This window comes from Ambystoma mexicanum, chromosome 5p (assembly GCF_040938575.1).
Source record: "Ambystoma mexicanum isolate Mex_15411 chromosome 5p, UKY_AmexF1_1, whole genome shotgun sequence".
Lineage (NCBI taxonomy): Eukaryota > Metazoa > Chordata > Amphibia > Caudata > Ambystomatidae > Ambystoma > Ambystoma mexicanum.
The window spans coordinates 570,568,863-570,595,526 of NC_090930.1; positions in this window are offsets into that span (position 1 = coordinate 570,568,863).

Below are 26,664 nucleotides of genomic sequence, written 5' to 3' on the forward strand. Positions count from 1 at the left end.
GCAGGTGAATCCTCTGCCATTCCCCCAAACTCAGGATTGGGCAGTGCGGTAATGCAGCAGTAAAAGCATTTCCGCTGCCTGTTTACTGCACCACCCAACTCCTGATGAGGCCTTAATCCTTTAACACGGGGAAAAAGGGAGGTTTAAAGTTACTGTGTACTCAACTTTATGCCTCCCTTTTGGACTCTGCATTAAAATGGGGTAAACACCACCTGCCATTTACACATGACAGGCAGTGTTTAAATCGGATTTCTATAGAATTTGCATGCTGTTTGCTAGAGCAAAAATTAGATGCAGTCCATAATTATCCTCAGTATGTATGCCAGCATAAACATTTCATGCAGGCATACATGCTGGAGTATTTGTATGGCGGAGAAGAAGTGTGAGGCAGAATTATCAATTATATTTAAAAACAAAAATAATGGCTATCGCAAGAAAAGGGCCTAGACGATCTGGCATTGATACCAACTTGGGAACTATTGCTGTGGTGGAGCAATACCCATATCTGGGGCTGGATTTCAAGGCGTTATCAGATTACGAAGCCATTATTAGAAACAAAAAAAGGAGAGCTAAACTGCTCACCCTCCAGGCCTGCAGATTTGCCAAGGGGACTGCAGGCTTTAGTATGGCTGGTATTATGAAGCTGTACCAGCAGTGCTTTGTTCCCGCAGTGCTATATGGCTTGGAGGCCTTAGCAATGCAAGACTTGACGTGGTTGAATACAGTAGAGGGACACTATTGGCGCAGTGTCTTTGGCCTGGGACCTTCTTGCTCAGTACAATATCTGAGATTGGAACTGGGTCTAATTTCCCTGAGAGGGATGGCACTGCGTGCGCGAGGTTCCTTCTATTTGAAAGCCTTAGCAAATCCTTGATGTAAATTGCTCAAGTTGGCAGGACAAAGCTATGACCTAGAAAAACACCCTAGGGGCGGGTCATATAAAGATTTGAATGAATCATTGCTCGTGGAGATTGACTGGCCTCATGAAAAGCTAAAACATCTACCATTTATCCACCTGAAAAGATCTTTTCAAGATAAGCTAAATAAGTGGGACTGGTGTATGAATACATTTCACTTAAAGGTTATGAGGCAGTCTCCCATGTCACTCATAGATATCTAAGACCAAAAGTGTACCTACTGTTATCCCCGGCGCCTGAAGTTAGACGATTCCTCCTGCAATTGAGAACAAACCAGCTACCGGTTCTCACTATCATTGGGCCAAGGTTAAACATTCCCCGAGAGTCCAGGACCTGTAGAATCTGTCAGGTAACTGGAGTATTTGAAACTACTCGGCACGTTTTAACACTTTGCCCAAAACCTGGTTCTATATATATGAACGCATACAAAAAATGGGTCCATAATTATGAGGCGATAAAAGATGAGGTTTTCTGGTATGGATGCCTGAACTCAGTTGCCCTAAGCCTACAACTAGGTCTTTTTACAGTATGGAATCAAATAAAGCCCTTACTCCACTCTTCCTCTTCAGAAATAAAGTGATACCCATGGCTATTTGATATTCTGCTGTCTAGGGATAGTGAACTTTATGATAGAATGAATGAATGATTGATAATACTACACCATCATATTATTTGTTGTTTGTTTGTGCTATATGTGCTATACTATTCTTATCCTCTATTCTCTATAGGGTACTCCCATGGCTGTGCAATTTTATTTATTATTTAGGTTGTTGTTATGTCATTTTATGTATTTCATGTATTTTCTAGATAGAATTTAATTGAGTTGATATGTATGATTTGCTTGTCTGTATTATGAGATGTGTATAAATAATATGAGTTGTGTAAAATCCAATTTCTGGATTGTACCACAATAAAGTATTTATTATTTATTATTATCAATTATAATCAGTGCCCCGTCTCTGCCATACACGTTAATGAACATATGGCCTGGAGTGAAATGAATGGGTAAAATGTTTGCACATACATTTTATGCAAAGGTTTTTCTCTACAACATATTGAACATGTCTCCCCTTTGCTGTTACCCTCTTTTTATACATGGAAATGTCACCTGCAAATTTCCAAATTATGCTATGCAGATGGCATTAACATCAATGTTATTGTATATTGAAGGGCCTTTTGTTTGCAGTGGACCAACAACATTAGCACGTACAAGTTGTTGGGTTCACAGCATACAATTGTGCACATTTATGAACCAGTTAAGGTTCATTGTTAATGGTGCTTCATGTTTAATGGAGGAAGACGAGAAATGCCTAATTATTGTCCAACTCCATTTAGCGCAATGCCCCATTTTGATACAGTAACGAGGTGGAGGAGGGGCATGGAGCCGAGTAACGATCTTCGCCGTGCTGAGCTCACCCCTCTCGTCAGTGCATCTTGTTGTACTCAACAATGACATGTTCATGCGTGCATACAACAAATGGAATGCGCCTCAGTTTTACCCCGGGTCCAAACTGGACAGGTTCCGTAGGAACCCATTAGTAAATGCTACCAGCAAAGTATTATTGCAGGCAATGTTTCCTTTTTCAGAAGACAGAGTGGAAACATGAAAAATTAAAAGCGAGTTTGCCTTGCTTTTCCACTTTCCTTTTCCCCTGCACCTCATGAAGGGGTAAAGTTGCCTGAATGTGACCCTACAAGATGTACCTGCATTTAAGGGATACCACGTTCATGGCCCAGCTTAGAAGGTGCACACATCAGAAGGAGGAGGGAATCACGGTGAATAGGACAACTCCATTCCCTTCCCCTCCCCTCCTTCTCTTTGTGTGAGCACCAAAACGGGCTTGAGTAGAAAATGTAGCAATACAATCAACACACGTGCATTTGACTCAACGTTTTCTCTTTCAGCCCCAAAAATAGGTGAACACACTTTTTCTTTTTAATTTTACTCACCATTTTGATTAAAAAAAAGTGAATGCTTCCTTGCTTTGTAGAACGCATTTACATTGGATTCCCATGGAGTTTGCCTACTTTTAGCAGGTGCTTAATGCAGGCGAATTTCATAGCAATCCATGAAAATAGATGCTGGAGTTACACCAGGTGCTCTATGATGGTGGAGAAAAACAACACAGTGGAAATGCTACTTCCATTCCATTTCATTTCATTCCATCACATTTATTTCAGATTATTACATCCATAAACATCACAGCAATCACAGTCTATATGATAAAACACGTTACAAGTCCAGAATTGAAGCAAAAAACAACAATATGTAGGGATTGACAGGTGCCAGTAACATATAAAAACACAAAAGGTCCCACAATGTATCCACTAAAAGCTATTAAACTGCAGATAAACAGCTACAGGTGTATTAAAACACAGCATAATAATAGGATACAGATATTCATGAATCTAATGTTAGTATAGGTGAACGATTCTCCACAGCTTTAATTGGCCTTAACAAATCTACGCGATCAAGCCCTGTTTAGGTAGGAACCCAGGGCAAATGCAACTTTCACCTCCGAGCACATTAAAAAGGTAAAAGTAGGTCTATAATATCTGAGACCATTGTCCCTGAGTATACTTATCATCCAGGTATTCCTATGATCCGTGTAGACAAAACAATATAAAATGAACCAAATCCTCTGTTGCCCCGCATAAGCAAATATGACTATTTTCCTCCTTCCATCTACAAGTCGGTGCTACTTGGGACAACACACCCATCCTTGTTCTGGTAAGCAAAGCCCTATGGGGTTGGTGGCTCACAGAGGTTAGGTAGATAGGCAGGCCCTCAAAAGGGGACTAACGGTAAGCAGTTTCTGACCTGGTGTCCCCATCATCTGTTAGAAACCGTTTGATTCTAGATTTCTAGGGTTCCGTATAAAGTACACTCAACCCCAGCCTAGTAAGTACTAGTAAGTGGAGACTTAATATATACACCAACCAGTCAATTTGACCCTAGTTACTATGCAACAGCAGATTATGGGTTAGATCCTTTGTTAGGTCATTCCCCTTTTCAGTCCTCATAGTATGCCAGAAAATAATCAGTCTAGCATAAGTCAAGTTCGATGTATAAGGCTGTGCTGGTTCCATTTGTGAAATGTAACTCGACATCCCTTGGGGGCAGAAAAAAGCTTCCTTAAAAAGAGGTTTTCTGCAATCTGTAACCCCATAGTGCACATCCATCTGACCCTCCTGCAACAGCCTTCCCGCTACAGATGGTTAGCACCTGGGCTGGTAGAGAATGCCCCAGGTTCTTAGCAAACCTAAAGATTCCACCTGTTCTCTGCTTCCTGTTTGTTCCCAGTTTGTTTGAATGGTCGCTCCAATTTAGTTTTCTTGAAATCGTAGAACAAGGTAGTCATATCGTGTACAGACCTTTACAGACGTCCATTCCACGCTCCTTCCCTGCCTTCAAATGGCTGTGAAATGCTCTGGAGTGTAGAGGTAAGTTGGACATTGCTAACACTTTGCATTTATCAGGAAATAAGAAAGTTATTTGAACTCCAGGGCACAGGAAAGCGACCCCACTTCGGAATCATATGGAATCTACCTGCTTTTAGCAGGTGCTGAATGTGGGCAGTTTCAATCGAAAGATATTTGGGAGTCGTTTTACATTATACGCTAATTGGATGGAGGGGACCACCAACATGTGCACCTATGTGTTGCTGGTCCCCTGCATGCAATTTTCAGCACCCATTCAAAGCAGAGTGCAATCGTGAACAATAAATAAAGTTGAAATCACTTTTAGTTTATGCTTTGTGAGAAATAAAACGCTGCCTGGAAGTTATGCTTTGAAATAATCTTTTTATAATGGATTCCAATGGAATCTGCCTGCTATGCACATGATTAGGGGTGTGTTAGGGATAATTCTCCAGAATGGCTGATTTCCCTTACCTGTTGTTTTGCTGTGGGTTGTACATTTTTATGCTCATGGGCTATGGAGTCTCACCCACCCCATAGGCATCATCTTTTTACAGTGTGTCACACAGCACCTTCATAGCAGTGACACATGGTTGTCTTTTCGGACTTCCCAATTTAAACTCAATGTTCTTTAACTGACTACTGTCTCCCATAACATGTAAAGTTGCCATTGACTTTACTAGTCTTTTAAAATGTACATATCCAGTACACCCTATCTTCCAATAGAGTACTGGAGGAGTTAATAGTTATCCCCGTTTGTCTGATTCTCATGGAACATTGGTATGTTCCCCTTTCTCTAGGATTTGGCTGGTGGCAGCGGTATCTACCATTTTTCTTCTACCGTGAGCTATGAAAATAGCCTCGGTACAGTTAGAGGCTATGATGGTAGCCTCAAACTCTAACCGGCTGGACCCCTTTAATGTGTTTTACTCTGCGAGCCAAACCAGATTTGGTTCCTTTGTCCGCCGTCCTTTGGCAGGCTTCTGCACAGAAGCCCTCCTTAGGCGCCTAAGTGTCTGGGTGGACAGGATGTGAGGGAGGGGCTTGATGCCCCCTGCACAGGGTCTCCTTGGAGACCCAAGTCACACTCTATTTTGATTGGCTAGTTGACTGTCCTGCCAGTACAGCCACCCTGCTGTGTGATTGACAGCCAGGCTGTGTGAATGGGGGATTTGGTGCAAAAAAAGTCAGTCTCTGGGACTGGAAGGCAGAGTCGCCACTGGAATGAGAGAACCGAAGGAAGTTGAAGGAAGAAGACTGCTGCAACAACTAGAAACCCCGGTGAAGCCCTGCTGCAGGTCCGAATTGCCTGAAACTTCAACGACAGAGAAGACCTTCTAGGAGACTTCTCCCCTTGAGCCTGGTGGGACATGATGGGACCAACCAGCTCAAAAAGCCTCTGGACCTCCTCTCCAGACTGGTCGAATTTGCTGTGCGGCAGGAAACCGGATAGCCACTGGGAGAGAGACCATTTGTGCCTTTAAGGCGCGCACCTTTCATTCGTCGCTTTGCTCTGCTGTTGGCCTCTACCCAGGGCAGTGCAGGAACCTCCAGATGTCCTCCTTTGTGTCACCTCGACGGAAGCTCCAGGAACAGCGAGACTGCAGGAACTGCATGGAACAACTGCCTCAGCTAGAGCCTTCTTCATCTTTAAGGAACTGTGGAAAATCTGGCCGTTCGTCCCATCCGGCCGCAGCGAAAGTGTTTGAAATCTTTCACCTCTGCAAAGGCTTGTCCTTCTCTTCCTTTTCATGTAACTTTTCTTCCGACCAACTTTGTTTTGAACTCTTGGTAAAGACTTAACCGTGAACTACATTGAATTGTGTGATCCTCTGCAAAGACTCTGAACCATTGACTTTGGCCCAGGCCTATTGACTTGAATCCTAGTTGAAGTAGCCTTTTCTAGATTTCCCTGCCTATAACTTGTTGGTGCTATTGATTTTTGATAACCTTGTCTTTCCTCCCCTTTTAAATTGCTGGAGTGCCATTTTGCTCACACTTCATTTTGAGCTTAACTTGTCCAGAATTGATTGGGTGTTGTTGTGGTGCATTCAGATTGTGATTTTCTGCTGCTTTATAATAGTGAACTGTTTGATAACTGACTGAGTAAATAAATGTATATTATTTTACCAAGAAACCTTGAGTTAGTGTTTGTTTGAATCACTGTAATAGTTGTCCCTTGTGTAACTCTTGATACTGCTCACTTTACTCTTGAGATGAGTCTGGCTGCTCTGCCATTGCTACCACTTTAGTGTGTCGTACAGGCTTGTACCAAAGGTGCAATTGTACTTGCACTTGTAGTCTTAATTGTGTGTGGTGTTCCCAAAGGGTACTGCACAGGATTCTGCCTAACAGGGTGTTGCTAGGTCTGGAAAAGATCTGGGCTACGTTACTGACTGAAATGTCTGGACTCAGGGCTAGCTAGCCTTTTGGTTGTAGCTCCTGAACGTCTATCCGGGGCTACAATTAAAAGACCTGGGGCTATAGCTCCCTCAGATCCCCCCCCCCCTTCACCGCCTGAGCACATGATGGAACTGCAGGGCATATTCCACCAGGTGCAAATGTTAAGTGTGCAACATTTCTCATTTCGTAGAATGCCTGCGTTCAATTAAGAGGTTTCACAGGCAGAGCAGGAAGAATGTAGGAAACAGATTTCCCCTCCCATCTCCTACTCTACATGCAAAACACTTTTAGAATGTCCTGCATTAGGGTACATTCTTGTTCTGATGCTGTTCAGAAGAAGTGGTGGTAAAAGAGTTCACTGCCGCTTCGTCTGATCTGCTTCATTTCGTTATATTTGTCACGTGAATTTGGGGAGTGGTGCAGATATACCATGTTCACCTACATTTCATGCTTATGTGCTCAAACAGGCATAATTGCTTTAACCTTTGATTTTCACCATGCATTTTTTAAAAGATGCAAATGGTGCTTGCAAATAATTTTCTGAAGAATTTAGAATGGATTCCTATGGAATCCCGCTCTATTTTTAGTTTTTAAAAAGGGTGATTTCCAGGAGAAACCATTCATTTTTTTGATTACAAAAGAACTTCATGCATGCATAAACGAATGGGCCCATTCAAATTGGAGGAGGAATGCACAGCAGATATGTTAATTCAGTGTCGTGCTTCTTCCCTCACTTCAAATGAAAGCAAAATGCCATGTAGGGTAAAAAATAAAGCACACATGGCTTACTGTGATTAATTTCCAACTGCAAGGGCAATCTCCAATCACATCTGCCAAACAGAATCGGATACAGACAGCGCTGTGGGTTTCAAACATTGTTTTTGGTGGGTTGGTACACTGTTTGACCTGCCTGCAATTGGTGTATAATTGAACTTACCAACAATCATTTGTAAAACACCCCTTCTATACTTGCTCTTGGGCCTCAGTAAGCGGCATGTTAGCAAAATATTAGCAGACATTAGGCTACACTTTTAGAAAATGGGAAAGGTGATTTGTTCATTAAAACGTGGAAAACATTTAGGCAGTAATTCATGGATTATTTGCACTGAAAAAAATGGGATTTGCGCGCCATGCTGCCTGCAAATCCCTGTTTAACAAATGGGGATTTCCTGGCAGAATGGCGCACAAATCCTGTTTTTTTTGGCGCAAACATTCCATGAATTACCCCCTTAGTTTGTGGCAATCCTGCTACACATGTGTTAGCAATCTTCAAATTGGAATGTATGTTTCTAACTGTATCATATAGGTGCTTACAGTGCCTTAAGTGGCACTACAAATCGAGCCGGGGCTCATGCAGGGGGCGTGGCCTAACGGCGGGGTCCTGCTGGCCCATTAGGCCACGCCCCCTTGGCAAGCCCCAGCTCAATGGGCTACTGGCACCCCTGCTAGGCAGCCTTTTGCAGAGATTAGCATCCTCTCCCCCTATGGGGGAGAGGATGCTAATCTCTGCATTTATTTTGTATAGGCTTGCCTGGCAGGGGACTGCGCCTCGCCTATTCAGTCTTAATGGTGGTGCTGCCCCTCGCCAGATGGGGAGGGGCAGCGTCACCATTAAGGCTAAAAGGGTGAGGCCACTGGAAGCAGAGGCCTTTTTCCTAAAGACTGAAACTCCCGCGAATCCGCGGGAGATTCAGTATTTAGAAAGCAAGGCCTCTGCTTCCAGCGGCCTCACGTTTTCTCCATAATGGTGGCGCCGGCCCACGTGCATCCCTTGATTAAAGGGATGTCTCGCAGGTGCGGTGCCACCATTACGGCTGAAAGGCCTTTTTTTCTGAAGCCTGAAGCTCTCGCACACGAGCGAGAGCTTCAGGCTGTAGAAAAAAAATGCCTTTTCGTGTAGTGGCCGGGCTGTCAGGGGAGATTAGTGGGCCCCGGCAGAGCCCCGCCTCAAAACAAAATTTCGGAGCCTGCCGGGGCCCAGCCCCGGCAGGCCCCGGCCCACTTAAAGCCCTGGGTGCTTATCAATGGACAGTTTGATGGCATGCCTACAACAAAATGTCCGTTTTTGGAACGAACGTAGGAATGCCTTTGAAGATTAACACACATGTTTCAGTATCAATGCATATCCCAAGGCCTGGTGGCAGTTTGCTAAGAACAAAGCTCTAGCTGGTGTGAAAAAAGTGGCCTATGGGAAGATTCAGTTATGCATTGTTAAGCTCATTTGGTGTCTTTTTATTCAACTAGTTTTCAAGCTACCCCATTAACTGTCAGAACGTGTGTGTTTCTCTGTCTGGGCCAGTGGTTCACCCACAGTTAGATGTGAGGCTCAATCCTAGAGGCTTCATGTGTTCTCTGCTGGGCAGGTTTAACACTTTCGAAGTACAAGTTCCAAGCAGGGTTGGGGGGAAGCCCCTGATTCAATGGAAGCTCTGCCAGTACAAAGTGGAAGTGACCCCATGCAGATAGAGAAGAGGAGTGTATTTACTTCAGTTATATTTAGTATAGGGTCAGATAGAGTTAGTTTGGATGGAGGATATCTTTACTTTGGACTTCATGACAACTGACAAGCACCTTTAGTTCCATTAGATATGTGGGTTATTTCCTTTAGCAATAGGGTGAGCTAGCCATTATTCTTATAATGTTAATTAAAGAGAGAACAGAATGTCCTCAACATGTTCAACTCCTTCTTCCGACCCACCAAATATAGTGTCAGAGTGGGCTGTAAACCAATTGATTGAAAATGTGGCCCTTCGCTGTTTAACAAAGTAAGCCCTGAAGCCAGAGCCCCTAATGTAGCCACAGAAGGATTCATAGGCTTAGACTTACAAAGTACAGAAGACATTGTGATTTCTTCAAAAAAGAGAGTATTAATACCCACCTGACATACTCTTGCTCCACCCCAGTAAACCTATATTAGGCTAACCCCAATGTGAGGATTAGTCTGGCAATATGGCTTACATGTTATGGCAGAAGTCATAGGGCCTCATTACGACCCTTGCGGAAATGGAAAAATGATGGCGGAAATGCAATACCGCCATCGAACACCGCTCGTTGCGATCATGACCCGTCACCGTAAAGTACGATGCCATTAGCGACACCGCAGTGAACGGCAACGCTAACTGCACCAAGTACGCGCACGCGCGCCTTGCAAAACCGGAATCACCGCCATGGCGCAACGGTACGCGAATTCTGACCCTAGCGGACATGTACTGAACGCCATCAAGCACGTCGTAAAGTACCATTCCGCCATGGCGAGAAATACGGCAACGCGAACCAACCGTAAATGGCCCACTGAGTGCCAGTACTCCACTCCCTGGCCTCATTGCACAACTCCTGGCAGGCGCAATGTACTCACACTATGCAACCAGTGAAATCCACAATTCACCCATGCATGCCAACGTAGAAAAGCATGCAGGGGCTCAAAGCGCCCCGTGAGTGGGCATCCATTTACGGCATGTCACCATAGCCGTACTGACGCAGCACAGGCATGTGAAGGTACAATACATCAAAATGAAAATCAAGAACACATGACACAAAACAACAGTAGTCCCCCATCGCTTGCCACCAGCGCAAGGCAACATCCAAAACAGCATCCTGAGGGGGATTGCACCAGCCCTGTACTCATGCCAGTAAACAAACCAACCATCAGCAGAAGCATGTACCACACAAGTCGGCAGAGTGACTGAGCAGCCAGGCTCATCCCAAGAGGGGCCGATGGGAGCTGCAGGGCACAGATGGCATCAATACAGAAGCTATTCCAATGGACATGACCCCAGTCCCCCTCCAACAAACGCACGCAAACACAGTCACCTGTGACCAGCCACATTCTGAACAACCCATCATTCCACCAATCGACCTGGCTGACAGGCACCAGTCGGCCAAAAGCCAATCCCCCGCCCCTGAACAGCACATCATGTAAACAGTCACAATGGCAGCCCCTATCCGTGACCATACTGTGCTACGTAGGCAAACGCGGCCAGTACTGTACCACACAACTCAACTCAGAAGGCGGAACACTATGCAGATCATCACGCAATACATACCGCCACAAAGCGAAAATCGCCACATCACCTGCAAAGAACAACGCAACACGACAAATTTCGGAATACAATTTAAATGCACATCCAAAGACAAAGGCCCCACAGCAATTTGCAAAATACCACCAAAACAACCATCATCACCGAGGGCTGCATCTGCAATAATTGACCGGCTTCCACTTGTGTGACGCCCTGTACCATCATGGCACACAGGGCCTACATCAACGTTCCAAAAGTCAACATGGAAGCGGCAAGAACCGCAGGTCCGTCCCATGAGGCAGGCACTAGTCGAGCTGAAAGGCCGAAATGTTGCACCTAGCCACCAGTACAGCGTAAGGGCATGTGGCCCATTGGCGATCGTCCCATATGATCGAAATGGTGCTCCACTGATTCACCCGAAGCTGCAGGAGTCGAGAGTAAAAACCATCTGGAGGAGTGGCGTAGAGATGGCATCTGCAATAGGGCAGGAGATACCTGTCACCCAAAAGAAACACAAATCAACCGATTGCATTACGGGACTCATGATGCATTACAATCTTCATTCAACACACCAAATCCACACCCATATGCATGCTAGCCCACTCCAAAGGAATATACACACCCCTAAATCAGTATCGAATCATAACGAAATCAATCGAGCTAAATACACCATTGTCAACGTCGGTTACTGTGCATGCGTCCGTCAAGATAGAACCCATTACATGGGATTAGTAACGTGCCTAGACACAAGTGTATGAAGGCGCGTCGAGACAGGGTGGATCCGACAAGGGCAGATAGACGTATGTCCCACTATGGCAGCCTTGCATCACATAACGCAGGGGAAGGGGAGTGAATCAAAAAACCCATGTACATGGCAGACCCTAAACGGAATCATCAGTCCATGCATCCACACATCATTCCCTCATCCCGCAATGAAAACGCATGAATATTCACTCACATAATATGTGAAACTTCCATCGCGTCTGTGCGTAATGCAGTCCGCAAAAACCACTGTGCCCCTGGCCGGATCTGTAGTGTTGTGAAGCAAGATGGATTTGGGAACGTCCTGCCTTATCGTCCACTACGCTATTGCGCATCCCATTCAATTCATATCATTCATTGCCTGCTCGTTATGGGCCATGTCCCAAGGACATTCTACAATAGAACGTTACATTTCCAGCCAGACCTGTGGGCGGATCCTCGCCGCTACTTCAAAACCCAAAATGCTGGCCTTCGAATTCCTCACTTGCAACATTACGTCGAAAAGGCTTCTGTGAACGCTTGCATTCACAATTACATCAATGTAGTGCGGCTGTGTGTCATGATGCTAACTGGCTGCAATCACAAATGGCACGCCACGCCCGTCGGTGAAGTACGTTACTGTGCTGCATGAGGGTCGGCCATCGATCGAGCCCTACATACCACTGACTCTTCACAGGTATGTAAGCGGCTGCAATCATAGCATGTGTTACAATGGGAGCATAGCATGAAGATCAGTCAAAGTACATCACACTGCCATCGGGATTTGATACATGAATCAAATCCCAAGATGCCATGCGGCCAAATGCAGCCTTACGTGCGGGACGTGCTCGGCCAGAAGGGATTGCATCTGCCACAGATTCATTCAATCAGCACAGGTGGAGGCCATACAGGCCGACAGCACATATATTGCAGACCCAAACCCCTCCCACAACCACTCCCACTCCAAAATGCTACCGGCAGGACTAGCGATGTTGGGCCTGGGGTACCAGATAGCACTGCAAGTGCTACAACTACAAGAAGACGACGAACAACAACAGGTACAACAACCGGGCGCACAGGGGAGACGGAGGAGAAGGAGGAGGAGGAGGGCAAGGCAGGGTCAGCAAGGCCCACAAGCACTGCCACTACCACCACGCAGGCGGCCCGCAATCCCACGCCTCAGAGCCGATCCGTTCAACCTCACTGCTGAGCAGATCCACACCCTCTACCGTTTGGACCGGGACACCATAATCGCCATTGTGGACATGACACATGCTGACCTCGTGAGCATGATAGATAGCCCAACCGCCATCCCACCCCTACTGAAGGTGGTGTCTGCACTCCACTTCCTGGCCACAGGCACCTACCAGCACACAGTGGGACAGTTGCATGGCATTTCACAGCCACTGTTCTCACGGACACTCTTCCAAGTGCACGATGCCCTCCTGAAGCACGCCGACGACCACATCACACTACCACGCACGTACCAGGAGATTACCAACGCTAAAGTGGGATTCCATGCACTTGGCGGCATCCCGGGTTGCATTGGTGCCATCGACTGCACCCATGTTGAATTGGTTGTCCCACATGCCATGGAGGTCCAGTACCGCAACCGGAAGCAATTTCATTCAATCAATGTGCAAATGGTGTGTGACTCCAACAAGATCTTTACGCATTGTTGTGCCAGATTTCCAGGATCTACCCATGATTCTATGGTCCTGAGGAACACAAGAATACCACGCTACATGGAGCGACACGCAGGGCACAGATCCTGGCTACTCGGTGAGTCTCATTCCATGCATGACATCGTGGCCCATTTGATGCGTCAATGACCTTGCAGGGGGGGGGGGGCTACTTAGCACTATCATTCCACTGACACCCTTTATTCGTCTCATACAGGTGATGCCGGGTATCCACTGAAGAGATGGCTCCTTACACCAATCCGGAACCCACAGAACGAGCATGAGGAGGACTACAACCATGCCCACTCACGTACCCGTGTGGTCATTGAACAGGCATTCGGCCTACTGAAGGCTCGTTTCCGCAGCCTCAGCAGGTCTGGCGGGGCACTCATGTACAGCCATGAGAAGGTTTCTAAGATGGTCATGGCATGTGTCATGCTGCACAACATGTGCATACGTAGGAATGTGCCCATGCCCCCTGACGCTGTACTGCATGCACCTGAAGATGATGATGATGATGAGGGTGGGGATGTGGAGGCACCTCAAGGAGTCCATGAGGCACAGGATGTACGTGCAATCCGACAGAGCATCATAGATGCATGCTTCTAGCAACCACGCATGGTGCCTATTACACGGAAAGGGGACCTGTGGCACTGTGTGTGTGTAGTACAGGCACATTGTGGACTGTACGCCTATGAAGGCCTCGTACGCAAATATCAATGTCCACACATGTCATTGGATGATAATGAGGTGCTGTATTGTTAATGTGATTTGATTTATACACCCTATGGACCCGCCACCCAGTGAAGCCCAACACACCCCCTCCACCCTACTACCTCCCCCCCCAACACCAGTGTCCAATTATGCATGCTGTCCGTGGGTAGACGCTATTGCAAGCCCCCTCTACGGGTATCAGGGGCACCCCTGCCCGTGGAGCGCAGGTTCCTGCCAGATCTGCGTTGGGGGCTGCCCTGGACGGAACTTGCCACGGATGATGTCTCTGCCTGCTCGCGTCCATGCATGTCTCTGAGGGTTTGTGAGAGCTCCGAGAGCACACGGCGCACAGCAGCAAGTTCAGCACAAACGTCTTTGGACGTCGCATGCAGTTCCCCCCTCAGGCTCTCGGTGCTTTTCTCCATTTGTGCTCTCAGGCTCTCGGTGCTTCTCTCCATTTCTCCCCTGAGGCTCTCACTACTTTTCTCTATTTGTGCCCTGAGTGTCTCGGTGGATGTTTCCATGGCTGCCCTGGAACCCCCGCATTCATTTGCATGGTCCTTGAGTAGCGTGGACGCTTCCTGCTGTTGCTCGATCAGCAGGTCGAGGGACTGTTGCCTCTGCTGGGCCATGGACATTTGCGGTGGTGTGACAGGGGGGCTGCTCAACACATGTTGCCTTGGCACAGGACTTGTGGGGGTTGGCCAGTCGTCGTCTTCAGGGTGCCCCTGCGTGGTTTCGTCATGGTGTAGGGGATGGAACATGCAGGGGGATTGGGAAAGGTCATGGATGGTACCTACGTCGCCAGCACTGTTTTCCGTGTCGGAGCATGCTGGCATGACAGCTGTGTCACCTATGGTGCTGCTACCACCAGAGGCAGTGCCATCAGATACGTTCTTGGGGGGGACCTGTGGTGCTGGGGTTGTGGACTTGCTGGCTGCTGGGGTGCCTGTTGCAGTCCCCTCCAGTGTGCTGCCACTTGATTCCTGCTGCTGCCGTGTCTTGATCCTTGCACCTGAGGTGGAGGCTCTTGGGACGTTGGTCCTGGCCCTCTTTGCAGGCGTGCTGGTAGGGGTGTCCTGCAGCTCGTCGTTGGTATCGGACCCTGTGGTGGAGTAAAGAGGGGCGAGCGTTAGTTATGGGTCTGTCGGAGTTGGAATGGCAACGTATCAAATGCATTGGGGTGGTACATGAGGCTGATTTGGGACTGGGCCTTGGGGGTGGTCTCATTTTCGTGTGGATTGAGGATGCATTCATTTGGCTGCCTGCAGTTAGGGGGTGCATGCTGCACATGTAGGGGTTGTTTATGGCTTCTTGATTGATTTGTTTGTTCATTCTGACTTTTAGAGGGCGCTGTCAGGGCAAAGTATGTATTGCACTATGGGGTCACATGGTACTGCACATGTTCGTGGTTTGTGGATTTCGCATTGTTTCTCTTGGCCAACCTACCTGATTCTCCGGATGTCGGCACTCCTTTCTCCATCCCTCCGACTCCCTCTATGCTCTCCATTCCTATGGTGGAGGCGCAGATTTCCTCCCAGGGGGTCAACTTGATGGGCGACTCTGAACCCCCCCCGGTAGCGGTGGCGATGTTCCTGTTCGCAGAAAGTATGCTGCGTACGCGGATCCGCAGGTCGTCCCACCGCTTGCGACATTGCTGTGGCGTGCGGGGTGTTGTCCCCACCGCACTTACGCGCTGTGCCACCAGGGCCCATATGGCCTTCTTGTTGGCAAGGGCCGTCCTGGTCATTTGACTGGAGAAGACGACGGCGGCATTTTCCTGGAGGGTCTCGGTGAGCACGGTCAGTTCCTCTCGGGAGAAGTGTACCTGCCGCTTGCGGTCACACGCTTTCTTGGCTACCTTTCCCATATTTATTTTTTTGACTGGGGTTGCTAACGGGTTGGGATGTGTGTCAGGGTCGGATTTTTATGGTTGTGTTGGGATTCGGATTTTATAGTTGTGCGGCGTGCTGTTTCCCGTTCCGGCCACATGCTTTTACTTCCGTTTCCGTATATTTACGGTGGCCGTAATTTGCGGTGCACGCTCGTTACGGTGACCGCTCATTACGGTGACCGCTAAGATGGGTGGCGGTATTGCACCTGGTGCAGCGTACGGCGGCGGTAAGGGCCGTTTTGGGGTCATTTCCGCCATCGCAGCCTTTAGGATTCCGCCATGGCGTAATGCTCGTGCCCGATGGGTCGTGATTGGCCGCACTTTGCTCCTTCGTGCAATGGCGGAAACGCTATTTACGCTGTTGCGGTCCGGTCAGTCAATTTCCGCCAGGGTCGTAATGAGGCCCATAGACTCTGAGTTTAGGGGAGACATCAAAGATCTACTCCACAATCACGGTAATAATCTCTATACCATTAAAGAGGGTCCTATTAGAACAGATGGGACAAACAGAGGTTTTCTATCGACTGACATTTTGGGATATTCAGTTGTTACCAAACACACTTTCCTTTACTTTGCTTTAGAAATGCATAACACGCTCATCAGAGCCCGGAGTCATATGGGCACGACAAGGACTAACAGTCAAACATAGAAACATGGAGCTCAGTTTATGGAAAACTGGGGTGCATTGTTATCATAGAGGCAGCAAGCAGGTTAGTTGAAAAGATATGTTTTTAATTTGTTCTTAAAGTTTTCAACTAAGTTGCTCCTTCTAATTTCTTCTGGCAGAGAGTTCCAGGCCTTCGGGGCGGCTGCTGCATGAAAAGCGCACAGTTTGATCTGTGAGATTGTGCATCTCGGCTCTTTGAGCTGTAGTGTGACATTTGATCTGAGTGTTCTTGTATTCAACTTCACATGCAGGTCCCTTGCAAGATATACAGGTTCTGTGTGTGTGTGGTGCACTTGTGTGGCATTACAAATACCTGAAAATATACCCTATCTTCAAAGGGTAACCAATGTAAGTCTCTTCTTGCTATGGTTACATAGTCAGATCTCCTTAGCTCTGTGGTGGCTCTGACTGTGCTGTTCTGTAAGATCTGTAGTCTTACAAAACTTTGTCTTGTTGATTTCCAAAAGAATACTGCCACAGTAATCGATCTTAGATCCAATAATCACTTTAGCTATGATTTTGCAGTTGGCTTTTGAAATAAAGGGACGGATCTGTGTAAGTAATTTTAGATGGTATGCAGATGAGGATACCAAGTGGCTCACTTGCACATGTTAAGATGCTGATCCAATACAATGCCTAATGTTTTAGTTTCTATATGGTGTCCTGCCACAGTGAAATTTTTGTAATTTTCCCCGGCTTTTCTTTTCTCTTAGGGGTTCCAACACCATAAGTTTTGTCTTTTCTTTGTTCAATTGCAAGTCCGTTTTCAACCATCCATGCTTGGATGATGTCATAAAATTAGTTCAATCTTACAGAGTCCTGCTCATAAATCCCCCAGAGTTAACAGGCCTAGTGTAAAACATTCTGATCCAGTGGTTGGGAAAGAAAACCCTTCAGGATGTTCTAGAAACATTGTTCTAGACTACCGCTCGACCCCAAAAACTGCTAGTAGGTTCATGACGCGGTCCGTGGAAGGTCCCCAGACACGGAGGAAGACGCTCCACTACCGTAGAATGGCAAACCCATGGACTGCTCTAAGAGCCACCTCGGACGGGGGCGGCAAGGTAAGCAAAAGTGCTCCCTGGCCTGCCTCTGTACACTATGCCACTCCCCCGCAGGAAATACCTGTTATTGCACCGACTAATACTTACTTGTCAAAGGATTTGTCTGTTGCACACGTCGATGACACATGTTTTTGTACCACCTGTATTCAAAGTCCACCACTTTTCCCTGCAAATTTAGACATAAATAAATGCATGGATAGCCACACCCATGACCAACCTCAAAACAATAGTATTCATACCTCCCAAGATAAACAACAAATGGCTATCGAAGCAAGTGCAATCCAGAAGGAAGTAACAACAAATATATCTGAAACTGCGAATATGCAGGTGACGATATTCCCTCCGTCGTTCATACCTATTAGCCAGGCAGCACCATCTGATTTGTCCAATTCACACACAAAGATGACCATGAAAATGAATAGTGACCTCGGCGACTTGCTTCACCTCCTCTATTATCCTTTATCTGCTATCGAGGTCACCGACGCTGAGCTAATTAATGCTGCCAACGTTCCAAACGTGGATCAACAAACAGCTTATAATGAAGTTCAAGAGCAGGTGGAAGGTGCCACGCCGAAAAGCACTTCTGATGAAAATGAAAATCAGACAGCACAAACACCAAGCAAAAATGCACCTGTTGTTAAGGTACAACTGTGTATGCATGCACGACAAGGAACCACAACCGAGACGCTGTCTTCAAACCCAAAGCTACAAGGCACAACAGGAAACAACTTACCATCAAAAACAATATGAACATACTGCTGTCAGCACTTAAGGAACGAGCAGACAAAACACATAATGACACTCAAATACTATGCAATGGGAACAATTCACCTGTACTTAAAAGTAACTTCGCAGGAAGCTTATCTCATGAAAATGTGGAGACACGAAAAACCAACCAGCGAAAGGAAAGCACAAATCAAAGCGCATACGCATGCCAAGCCCCTGATGCTTTAGGGAAAAACAACTTGACTAAATCAGTCAGCCTTCGACGAGCCCGTGCCATCACCAACAAACGTCAGTACTCTATGCACCAAAAACCCAAACAGCTCTAGCTGGGAAAATGCTAAAAAAGCACAAAACTCTTCACTTCAGGATGATCAGTTTGATGTGGAACACTCACAACAATCATCAAATGGAAACAACTCATCAGTGCAACAAGTGATCCTATCTGTTGATATCTTAACCCAACTTCACAATAATGTTGTAGCTGCCTCTTCAATTGTCCTATTACCTTTCACCAAATTGTATGAATCCTTGAATGGGACAATAAGTGATCAAGGAGCGATGCTTACAAATTTAACAAATAAAATGGAAACACTTGAATCTTTCACAGGCTTCCTACAAAAACAAATTGAATCACAGGCAGATCTGTCTGCTCGATGGCAGGAACGGTTATGCGATTTGACTGCAAGACATCACTGCCAAAACGATAACTTAATAGAAAGTTTGCTGGATGCAGTGAAATGGATGCGTCACCAGTCTGGAGAGGCAGACAAGAAAATCTAGACGTGCGACTCCCTTCTGACGTGAAATAATCCGCTGAAACCGACCCCTTTACAAAGTGGAAACAAGACCGTAAAGTCTCAGGGACATTGCTTGCAACTACGTCATCAACGGCTGAAAGCTCACGGCCACTGGCGATGCCTCTTCACAATATTCAACCCCTGCCACCGCCTGTAAACAACCCTGAGTCTCAAGCAAGGTCTCAGCCTCTCAGCGCACACAAAATTGACGTCAGTATACCGGAAATAAATCATCAACAAACCATTGAAGATACTACAAATGCAAATACCATCTTACAAATTCATGCTGGAAAGTTACTGCTTGCACCAGTGGCACATACGATCCAGGCCTCAACGAATAATCCGGAAACATGACATCTATAATGCCTTTCAACATCACAAAGAGCTCATTTGACATATTCAATGGGTCATCTAAAACCATCTCCACGACCGGAAAATCCGCAAGAATGGCAGGGAAAGAAAACAATGCACTACTTCTAGAAAATAAAAAAAGACAAACAAAGCCAAAACACCCAAACGTGAAAAAATTCACAAGGAATCTCACAACGCCAACAAAACCACGATTGTATGACCGCACAATGGGAACACGCAAGAAGATGTCAAATGACGTGCTTGACCAAGATCCTGACAATGGAAATGATTATGTGCCTAACAAACAGTCAACAAAACGTCAGCGTCTCGACGCCGAGGATTCGACTACTGGCAGCTCTGTGAATGCCTCGGCAATAGATCTATGCGAACTCTCAACATACTCGGCAGAAGGTGACGACCTAGACAAGCCAACAAATATAGGCCATCCCAAAGAAAGTCTGGGCACTCGAACGAAATTGCCTGCCGAAAAGTGGAAACAACAAAAAACACTGGCTGGGAAAAAATCAACCAGGATTGGCCCACAAAAAGAAATGGCAAAATCGATTGAGAGACCAATGTCTCTACTAGCATCCATCCAAGTTAAATCCAAAACTGACGCAAATCAAAGAAATACTAAAACCTGTTATACAACCAGGGTGCACTTAGGCAAAAATCAAACCTCCAATAATCGATTTTGGAAATTACGACTTCAAAACATCCAATCTGGCGACGATGATGTCAACTTAAATAGAGCAAATGTTATGAAATTATTTGCATGATTCTCAGTTCTACTGACATTATCGTCGGACGACATAAAGATCATAGAATATCCAACTGAGTTAACTTCTGATCAAGTATTACTACACATTGGCTCTTCAGCGGTGAAAAACATGCTATTACGAGCTACAGAAGAATTACTCACTTTTGGTTTTGACCTAACTCTGGAACCTGAACACGAATCTCAACACGACATCTTGGAGCATGATGTTCATGGAAAGGCAGAAGGAATGGACATTCAACGTGCTACCCTGCGGAAATCACTAGCTTATCCCGCTGCAAAATACAACGAAAATACAACGAAAATCAGACACGTGGTTTTCCCTCCCGAATAAGGCCTGGAAAACGACTCTCAAAAAGTAAACACCAATAACAATGATTGAAGAAGAACAACTCGGACCAAATCGGGCTATCCTGGAACACCAGAGGATCCATCCACCTATTTAACAACTTTGAGGTGCCTATGGACAACATCCTTCCCGTATGCCTACAGGAAACATGGCTACCCGAGTCACCGACTCGAGACGGCTTTACTACATTCCTAAATCCTGCTAGGAAAAACACAACTGGTCATCCATTTTCTGGTTTGGTCACCTTACTGAAGATACAAAATTGGTTGACGCTGCTAGAATCCCGAAACCTGAATCCTTTTGTCCAAGGCACTTTGGTACAAATAACAGCTACAACAACGTTGGTGAAACAATACCTACTTCTAATAAATGGATATTGGAACCCCGCCAAGATTTCCTCTAATAGTTTCATCAGAACTGTGACAACCTTAATTGATGAGACATCACTGAAATACAACAATTTAACCATCATGCTATGTGATGGCTTAAACTGTAGTTGGTACAAATATGATAAAATTACAAAGACAAACACGCTGAAGAAGCCTGATGAGGTTGAATATTGAGGAAACCTTTGGTTTGATGCCCTAGCAATAAGAAACTGCATCATGGTCAATGGGAAAACCAAAGGAGACCAACCCTGTAATCCAACATGGCATGACCCATACAGTCGAAACACACTAGACTACATTTGGGTTTCCCGACATCTTTTTGACTGAGTGAATTCCCTAAACATAATACCTATGTCTCACAGCGATCACAATCTACTCCGCCTAGTTTTGGAGACGGACTGGGGAGAACCTCCTGAAATACACGACTTACAAGTCACATCAAATGCAGCAGGAAATCGCTTGAGGATCAACCGGGTGCAAATTGGGAAACTTACAACTGACATAACCAACGAGAACAACGTGAACTATGTCCCCTTGTTGTCAGATTGCCAGCTGGAAGTTGTAAACTCTAGAGTAATTGGACACTCAAATAAACATCTGTTCAGAAATGTCATCGCAAAAGCAAAAAGGGATTTAAGGAAAGACTTCCAGCAGTCACCACCAGGAAAAATTGTGATCATAGTGAAAGCAAGACGTCAAGAATATCGACATTGGCTAAAAGCGCACTCAGTAATGATAGAACAACATCGTGCTGAGTTGATGCTTCAATGGCTTATTACAAAAAAAAGCATGATATTTGGGCCATCCTAAATAAAGTTAACACAAAAGTTGCACCGACAATCTCTAATCCAATTGATGGTACGAAATGGGCAGAGCACTTCGAGAAAGTGTACAAACAACCCACGGAAGACATTCAAGTTCAAGAAAGTGTCTCAGCACTACCATGGGATATAACTCCTCAAAGCAACGAAATAGAAATAGCAATACAGAAGTTAAAAAACTCAAGAGCACCGGGCCCTGACCAAATTTCAAATATCATGTTGAAGAAAAACAAAGAACACTGGGCCAAGTTCATGGAATCTCTGTTCAGAATAGTGTCGGAAAATAAGAAAATTCCTGAGTCATGGTCAAAGGTGATCAAAGGTGATCATGGTACCGATCTACAAGTAGGGCGACAGGAACGATCCGACGAATTATCGTCCCATCGCGCTTCTCGACACAATCGGGAAAGTCTATGGTTCCTTCCTTCGAAAGAGACTTGCTTCATGGGCCTCCAAGTCAGGAATACACGATATTCGACAAACAGGCTTCACCGAGGGGGCTGGAGTCGATGTAAACCTACTTTTATTGAACTTCTTAAAACTCGAGGCTCTTCGTGCAAAGAGGAAAATCTTCTTTGCATTTATAGACTTAAGGCAAGCTTTTGATACGATAAATCGGGAGAAACTATGGTCTAAGCCAAAAAAGTGGGGATGTCCTTTAACAATTTTGGAACCACTAAAAGCACTTCATTCCAACACCACGATACAGACTGGGTTAAATCAACAAGGCGAGTTGAGCATACCGGTAATAACCCACAAAAGTGTCAAGCAAGGTTGCCCGTTTGCAGCTGAACTATTCAAAATCTTCATAGCTGACTTACCGGCATGGTTAAACTCTGTATCATGTTTCTCGCCCAAGATCAATGACACTCAAATCAAATGCATTATATACGCAGACGATGTAGTACTAACTAACTATACACAGATCAGCCTACAACGCCTTCTGACACGATTGAATGAGTACATGAAATCAAATGAGCTGTTGATAAATACCGATAAAACAAAAATCATGAGTATCAGCCACACTCCCAAGAAGGCTGAAAAAAAATTCAGATGGCAAATCACTAGTGACAAACTCAATATTGTAACATCCATAAGATACCTGGGCGTGATGTTTAACAACTCCGTCTGCGAAACAGCATGGATTAATGATCTGACCGATAGAACAACTAAACTCGGTCTACAAGGAGCAAAAATTAATCATGACTACAGGAAATGTACTATTGCTCCAATACTGACATTCTACAGAAGGTCATTCCAACTATTGTGTTTGGTGCTGAAGCGGGATGGAACCTGGACTTTCGCTTATGGCAAAGATTGAAAAGTATATTCTGGAAACGTGCATTGAGGCTTCCTCACTATATTCCGATATTGGCGTTGAGACACAAACTGGCACTCAATTCCCTATACATGACAGTAATTTGGAAATCTCTTTCCACCATGAGGAAAATGTACTGTAGCCAAAAGATACCAGCATATGAAATCTTCAAGATCGGAAACGACAACACGCAATCCAATTTAATCCAAATTTGGAAACAAAAACTTGAAGCCATCATGGAAGCTGCAAATATAAGCCGACTAGAGCTAATCAATCGCCCCAACACGCTACTAAAAAAAAAACTAGAAGAATGGGATTGGATGCAAAACACTGAAAAACTCATGAAACTTAAAACAGCTCTTCCATCAGGACTAGGAGAAATCAAACTGCACAAGCCACCGAAATACCTATTAGACTGCCCTTCACGCTACCACAGGAACAGGTTTCTAAAATTCAGGCTAAATGCCTTAAATAACTGAGAAATGCTATTCGATAAGATGAAACAAAGACACCGCAGACAATAAATGTAGATTATGTGGATTGGCTGAAACAGAGTCCCTAAAACATTTGATACTTGAATGCACAGGCACAACTAGCCAGCGGTCCTTGCACTTGAATAGATTTAAACCCCAGAACCATGACATGAATGAATGGTCGTCATATGTAAGTGCCGGCCAAAACATCAAGCTATCATGTAGGCTAATTGATTACCTAGACAACTATACAAAAATTAAAAAAAACAGCTTCAACCATTGTTAGAGACTGCCATGCAGGTTGCCAAGGCCCATTTGGAAGCAGCTAAATATTTGAGACACATAGGGAAGGGGGTGGATAAGAAAAAGGATGTGCAGAACCTTTGCCCTATGAAAATAAAAACACAGGCCCAAGAAGACACCTCCTCGAAATGTACAGTTTAAGGAGGAGATCCCTAAAACAATCGTTTCCATATCCCTGAGTAAAATATGACCAGTCAGTCAAGAAGAAACAGGAAGGGTAAAAACTACCTTCATGATGTCTTCCCTTTGTCTCTATGCAGATAGAGAGAGGAACCTACAGGAATAGGCTCAGCAGTGGGGTAAGGAAGAAGAGGGAGAAGAAGACCCGGATGAAGTGTACATATATTAGTGTACTCTCTCAGTCATTTCAAGCCTTTGAGAGACAACAAATAAACATGCTTTGGGCTAAGGCCCTTATGCACTCAGGCAGTAAACAAACAGCTGTGAAAGCAGACCTAATGTATACCAAAGATTTATGGGGTGTCCAGATTTACATGTGTGCATGGCGATGTTGAAACATTTCCCAATGCCCCTCTACTATTAAAAATCAGAGATCATCTTACTGGCAAAACTGCCATTGTACCTGATCATCCTGAAGAAGCAATCATTGGTACTGACTTCCTGACTTTTTCAGAACACTTAAGTCTTCCTGTAGTCCAGAATACTACCCAAAATTACTCTCCTCTACTATCTTTGGAAGCCTTAGTTGACCTCACTGATAATCCCATATGGGACTGGGGAAAGATGCTCTCAATAAGGAAAAATCCCAAACTCATATCTTCAGGAGTTGGAAAGAAAACCACTTCACCCAACCTAATTAAAAGGCAATAAATCATCAAAAGTAAGAACAATGGAATACAGATTTTCCAAGTCAATTCTCTCTCAATGGAGAAGGGGAAGCCACCAGCGTAAGGTGAAGAGTATGAGACATACTGTAGGTATTTGTCTGTTCTCCCCAAGGTGGAGACTCCCACTGTGAGGCTAGGGAGGCGAACCCACTCAGCAAGACACTGCTTAGGGGTTGAGGCAGATGGGACCGCACTGGGAGAGACTCCCCCTTCGGGAAAAGCACTACTATTCCTGTGAGGAACTCCCCAAGTCAACTACAATAACCACATATACAGGACTATCTTCTATGAAGAGTAGTGTGACAACGTTAAGTTTGGCTAAAGACAATGTGAAAAGAAACATATGTAAAAAAAAGAAAGGAAGATGTATAACCAGAGACATGTATTTAACTGGGATGATTCAGAACAGAAAGAATGAAGGAGAGTGCTATATGAAGAGGAAGCCATCTGACATCATCAAGACATGAGAAGGTGGAGTCAAGACAGGTCGCGGAGCCATGACATTCTAAGAACCACAGAAACACAGTGGTAGCCGCCAGTGCCTCAGTGTATGCAACCAAAAAGAAAGTGGTACAAGAAGGAACAGGAAAGAAATACCTGGTAGTGGTGCGATCACGCTTGCAGAGTGGTGGCCAGGGCGCTGGTGAAACAGAGCTGTGTCCCCCGAGATGGGAAGCCTGAACATCCTCCGATCGCCAGCATCTGGAGGATGCAGGCACCCGGTGAGGACCCGAGAACAAGAACCCGAGCAGCAAGAAGAGTGAGAAGCAGTACCCGAGTGAGAGTCGAGCACTGCAAACTTTCCCCACACAACGAGAGGTACCAGGGTAAATGGGAATAATGGGAGGCTCCTGAGAAATCCTTATATATGTGAAGAAACGTGTCTTATGGACAAGAGTAAGCATATCAAATTGATTGTTTGAACTGTAAAAACCAGAGAAAGCAAATAACAAACAATCCAGTCGACGAAAACGGGTGTCACTTGAAGAGAAAAACTCATCCCAGTCCTGAGGATTAGATAGCATTGAAGAAAGCAGTTTGTAAGGGAAGTGACCAATATACAAAAGAGTGATTTAACCAACCCAGGTGCTGTGCTAACAGAAACTGTGAACTAAAACCCTGTGAGTTGAAGACTGGAGAAAGTACAACCCAGAAACACATAATGAGAGGGGCGAGATAAAGTCTAAAATGGAATCAAGGCAAACATAATCTAGAAAGGCCTGAGCAAATAGACTGGGAATAACATATATGTGATGAGAAGAATGTGAGGACCTACTGGAAGGAAAACAACTACAAAGAAAGAGCCATAGAAACACGGGAACCCAAAGTCATTTTGAAGAACTACAAAAGTGGATAAAATAGACTATCAAAGGAGATTATGCCAAGAATCATAAGAGCCAAAAAGAAACCTGTATATAAAAAGACTATCCAAGAAAACAATAAGACCAGGGTAAGAAGAGCCATTCTCATGGACCATTTACTTTAGTTATATTTAGTGTTAGGGTCATATAGAGTTAGTTTGGACAGAGGACATATTTATTTTGGACTTCTTGACATTTTGACAAGTAACTTTAGTTCCTTTAGATAGGTTGGGTATTCCCTTTAGCATTAGGTAGAGATAGGGCTTATTATTATAACTTGCATTAAAGAGAGTACAGAATGTCCTGAACCTGTCCGACCCCTTCTTCTGATCCACCACACCTCCCTATACTGGCATGATGCCATTCCCCTTGGCTTTTCTCATGGTAACACATGAGCAGCACATCCCTACAGGCTCTGCTGTCAGCCATTTGGTAGATGCACACATGGTTCCACAAGTTCAGGAGCCGTTTGTGGCAGTGGTCGTTGCAAGATGCAGTTGTTACTGCTCTGATACATAGTCAGATTTTATGGCTATATAATTTAGTTCTACAATCAAATGGACATGGCACCTATCTGCTGGTACTGCCTCCATTCTCGTTCTAGGCGCTTGACCCTGTTTAGATACAGGGCA